Genomic DNA, 5,345 nt, shown 5'->3' with positions numbered 1-5,345 from the left:
GATTTTTAGGCCAAATCTGTTGGGTTTTAGGGGGGGCTTTAGGTCCCTTTGGGTGATTGTAAGACAAACCATCTATTTTCAGTGTTGATTTTACACCAACTCGGGAGGCTTAAGTGTGATTTTTGGCCATTTTGTGTGGGTTTTAAAGCAGTGTCTTGGGTTGAGAATTGTAATCAAAAGTGTGTATTCTATTTTCATCTGCTGAAGTCGGTTGGGAGATATTGTTCCTTATCTTTGGTAACTCTAGGGGTGGAAAGAGGGCGGATGCCCTCTGTTAATGGGACACCTGATGACACCAGATAAGGCAGGGCCTTCTTATCTCTTCCTCCACCCATCCTCCTCCGAGGGATATCACCTGTGAATGGGCCATTGAAGGCCTCTCACATGACTGATAACATCACCTCATTCCATTGTGAGATGCTCCACCCAGTGGGAGGAGCCAAAGCCTTTCCACGGGATAAAACCAGCAACCCCAAACACCAAGGGAGCCTGTTTGCACTGGATTCCCAGAGGATGACTGGACCCTTTCTTGAGGATCATCTCTACTTCAACAGAGCCACAACTGTCACTGTGGGAGGACTCACTGTGGGCTGCTTCCAACAGCCTGAGCAACAGGGTGCCAGGTTTGCATTCTGACTCTGTCAGTGTCCTGTGGACTGTTGCATTTACTTTGCTTTACTTTACTTTACTTTACTTTGCTTTACTTTACTTTACTTTACTTTACTTTACTTTACTTTACTTTACTTTACCTTACTGTGCTTTACCTTACTGTTCTTTAGTTTACTGTACTTTACTGTACTTCTTTATTTTTATCTTTCTTGTCGTTTGTTCTGTCTCTATTAAATTGTATTTCTGACTTAGAGTCTTGCTGGTTTTGCTTTCAAACCAGTACAGGCAGTTTGAGCAATTTTAGGCACCTTTGGTTGGATGTTAGACCTCTTAGGATAATTTTAACCCCATTTGTTTGATTTAAGGACAAACCATGTGGATTTAGGGTGGATTTTAGTGCCCTTAGGGTGATTTTAGGCCACAGTGAGGGGATTTTAGGCCTCTTTGGGTGATTTCAGGCCAAACCTTATCAGTGTCAGAGTGGATATTAGACCCCTTAGGAGAATTTTAGGCCCCTTTGGGTGATTTGAGGTGAAACTGGGCCCTTTTAAAACAACCTTTCCCCTTGACCCTACCCCTTTCCCCTCGCAGTTCCCGCCCTTTCCTTGACCCCGCCCCCACAGTTCGGGGCTGGGAACGGGGGAGGAGGAGGAGGGAGGGAGGAAGAGGCGGAGCGGCAGCAGGGAGCAGGAGGAGAAGGGCAGAGGAGGCAGAGGCGGCTCCAGCGCTCCCTGAACTCGCAGCACGGCCAGGGAGCATCGCCCCCAATCCCGCAGGTGCCCGGGGAGGGGGATCTCGCCCCAAATATCCCGGGGAGTCCTTGGGTTTGGGGATTTTTGGTGGAGGGAAGTTTGGAGCTTGCAGGGCTCCAAAGCTGAGGTGCAGATGCACTTTAGGGGTCATTGGGTGCTCCCCGGGAGGTGTTTTTGGTGTGTCCCGGTGTCGGCAGAGCCCTATTGGGGGTCGGGGGGATGCGCGTCCCCCCGCGGTGGGGGTTGGGCTTCCTGGGCCGGGCCCTCCGAGCTCTGCCGGGGCCACGTGGGGAGCGCGCGGGAGCGGCGGGGCCGGGGGGACACCGGGTTTGGGGAGCCCCGGGAGAGCCGCGGCTTCCCTGAGCTGGACCCCAGAGAGAGGAGAGCCCCAGAACTGCAAAGTGGGGGTCTCGAGATGGGGGGACCCCTGGGATTGCTGGGACCCCGGCAGGGGGTGCTGGGGCTGGAGGGATAGGATGGGCGGGAAAGGGGTTCGGGGGTGCCGGTGCTGGAAGTGGCTGCTCCCAGTATGAGCCCAGTTCCCCCCCCCTCCATGTGGTTCCAGTTTCCTCGACACTCCCAGTATGAGCCCAGTCACTCCCAGTATCCCTAAGTGGGGAGACAGAAGAGGGGGGAGCTTTTCAGGATCCTGGCACTCCCAGCAGCCTGGGGAGGGCAGGGACCGAGCAGAGGGGGGATCTCCTGCCCCTTCCCTCTGGCAGGAAGACAAATTCCATCCTCTCCTTGTCCTTCCTTCCCCAGACAAGGAGCTGAGCATGGAGAGCAGGGAGGACAAAGGCAGCCAGAGATGGAGCCAGAGCTCAGAGCTGGTGGTCCATGAGCAGCTTCCTGATGGGGAGAAGCCCCACAAGTGCTTTGGGTGTACAAAGAGCTTCATCTGGCGGTGCCACCTGCTCCGCCACCAGAGGATCCACACAGACGAACGGCCCTACGAGTGTGGGGAGTGTGGGAAGAGCTTCAGGAAGAGCTCCCAGCTGACTGCCCACCAGAGGATCCACACTGGGGAACGACCCTACGAGTGTGGGGAATGTGGGAAGAGGTTTCAGAACAGCTCCAGCCTGATCCGGCACCGTCACGTCCACACTGGGGAGAGGCCCCATGAGTGTGGGGAGTGTGGGAAGAGCTTCAGGCAGCGCTCCCACCTGATCCGTCACCAGAAGATCCACTCGGGGGAGAGACCCTACGAGTGTGAGCAATGTGGGAAGAGCTTCAGGCAGAGAAGTGACCTAAACTTCCACCAAAAGATCCACACTGGGGAGAGGCCCTACAAGTGTTCTGAGTGTGGGAAGGGGTTTCTGACCAGCACAAGGCTCCTCATACATCAGCAGACACACACAGCAGAGAGGCCCTTCCACTGCCCCAAGTGCGAGAGGGGCTTCAAGAGGAAATCCACCCTGACAAGCCACCAGTGCCTCAGCAGCACTGGGGAGAGGCCCCACAAGTGTGAGGAATGTGGGAAGAGCTTCAGTCAGAGGAAACAGCTGATCCAGTACCAGAACATCCACACTGGGGAAAGGCCGTACAAGTGTCAGCTATGTGGGAAGGGCTTCAGGCACCGTGCCCACCTGATCCGCCACCAAATGATCCACACGGGGGAGAGGCCCTACGAGTGTGATAAATGCAGGAAGAGGTTTCAGACCAGCTCCAGTCTCCTCGTGCACCAGCGCATTCACACAGAGGAGAGGCCCTTCCGCTGTCCCGACTGCGGGAAGGGCTTCAAGGAGAACTCAACCCTCATCAAGCACCGGCGTATCCACACCGGGGAGAGACCCTACAAGTGTGAGGAATGTGGAAAGAGCTTCTCTCAGAGCTCTAACTTGACCAGACATCAACGGCGGCACCGGTAAGGGAAGCCCTGTGAGTGCCCCCAGTGCAGGAAGAGCTTCATGCACTGCTCCAGCTCCATCCCCCACTGGAGGATCCACGTTGGGCAGAGCCCTGGTGACCCACATTCCTTGTGATCCATGTTGGGAAGACATCATGCTGGTTATCTTTTTGTTTTGTCCTTCATTTTTTTCTCCTCTCCCTCTGTTTGCATTGCAGAAGCCAAGAGGGATGGGTCTGTCACCTCAAAACCACTCAAAACCTGAAGAAGCAAAACTCCATTCACCCTGGAAATGATCTGCAGCATTAATAGGGCCAAGTGCTTGGTAAGCAGTTGCTTCAAAAATCAACAATTTTATTGCTTTTTCTTGAGAAGCTCCCCATTCTCCTTTTTTTTTTCTTTTCTCAGCAGGTTATAAAGGGGTCCGGCAATTATAGAAAAATCTGGGATGTGTTTTCTCCAAAACACTAGTAATCCTAAAATTTGTTGTAGCTCTTTCCTAGATTCTGGCATTTTAATTTGATCGAAGGAGGTTATCACATGCATGTATGTCGTGGTTGCAGGGGGAGGTCAGTTTTTCTAGGGAGATGTGAGCAGGCTAATCAGTGATCAGCTTTTCTGCTGGCACCTGGATTGGTCACTGAGAGGTTTGGACACGCCTTTGAGGACACAAAGAGTTAAAAACAGGACTCCAGCGGGGTTCGGCCTCTTTTTAGATTCCGGTTTCAGCAGAGAGACGTCTCAGGCCTCCTTCCCCTGCCCAGCCACGAGGCTGGGTGGGGGAGGGGAAACACGTGGTCGGGCTCAGGTAAGCCGGAGCCCCGGGGGGAGAAGAGAGTGGACAGGACTGGAACTGAGCTGCCCCGTCCAGGATGGAGGGGTGGAAAACTGTGGAAGTGCCTTCGGTGTGTGCTCACCCCCCTCCCCCCCAAACTCCGGGAGAAGGTGCCCAGCCACGTGGGAGTTGCCCAGCCTGGGAGTGCCTGAGCCTGCAGCCCTGCCGGGAGCCAGAAACTGTTAACCCTTGCTTGGCAGAAAGAAACTTTTCTTAGACATTGATTCTCATGACTGGTGGTTTCGGAGGAGAGAGGGAAGCGGCCTGGGACCGAGATGATAAAGCACGATTGGAAGGAACCCGATGGGCAAAGAATGAGAGGAGTAGCTTTCTGAGCTGGACTTTTCTTGCATAATGTCAGCCATGGACTGAACTTAAGTCTCTTTTGAACATAAACTGCATTTTGGGTGGATACAGCTGCCCTTGCTTTTGCTACAGTGACTGGCACTTGAAGAGTGGAGCGAGCAGAGAAGAGAGGGGGAGGGTGTGGTGGTGCCCTCTGCCCTCAGGGGAGACCTGCTCCTGGAACCCTCAGCCCCTGGGTAAAAAGAGACAGAGCTCGGCATGCAAGTATCCTTAAAAGAGCCCTGTATGCAGCTTTCAGCCTATGGACAGCGGTGAGAGCGCTGGACATAGGAAAAAGAGAGTGTCACCCTGGCAGACTTCTCCAGGCAGTGCCAGGGGTGACATGGAAACACATAAGGGGTGGACCCGTGTTTTCTGAAGAACAGTCTGTGGTGCGAGAGAGAGACTCCTCTCTCCCTTGCTGAATTGAAGATTGGTTTGTGGTTTTTTTTGAGTGGTGATTGTTTGATCTAAAACCCAAAGGTTTGGTCTGTGAAGAGTAATGTGTGGGGGGTGGAAACTGGGAGAAGAGAAGAAATGATTTGAGAAGTTTTTATTTCTGTCTCTGTGTGTGTTTAAGAGTTTTTCTGTCTCTGTTCTTATGTAAAGTAATAAAGTTTTGGTGTTTTTTTTGTTTTCAAGATTTAAGCCTGCTCTGCTCTGTCCTGATCACATCCCACAGTAGTTGTTAGGGAAAAAACATATATTCATGTGTGCATTAACATCTGGCCAGTGCCAACCCATGACAGTAACTAAAGATAATAATTCAGATTTCAACATGTTCCTTTGTCCAAAGATTAGAGCAACAGCTATGGAAAGCAAGACTGAGCAGGCTCAAGCCTTTTAGTGTCACAGAGTGTATTTTACAGCAGTTGCATTGTTCTTGTCAAAATTCATTCTCAATTGACCCATGTTCTCTCAAACAGCTGAGCTGTCTTTTATGCAGTTTTATTGTTTC

General features: G+C 52.3%; 1 pseudogene; it reads left to right on the top strand.

Annotated features, from left to right (window-relative positions):
- The first annotated feature begins 1,581 nt into the window (after positions 1-1,581).
- Positions 1,582-3,736, top strand: LOC134562708 (zinc finger protein 420-like; annotated as a pseudogene).
- Positions 3,737-5,345: the final 1,609 nt, after the last annotated feature.

The sequence above is a fragment of the Prinia subflava genome, chromosome 30 (genome assembly GCF_021018805.1).
Source record: "Prinia subflava isolate CZ2003 ecotype Zambia chromosome 30, Cam_Psub_1.2, whole genome shotgun sequence".
Taxonomy (NCBI): Eukaryota; Metazoa; Chordata; class Aves; order Passeriformes; family Cisticolidae; genus Prinia; species Prinia subflava.
Note: the sequence above shows the minus strand (reverse complement) of the source record. Positions and strands in the feature narration are given on the sequence as shown.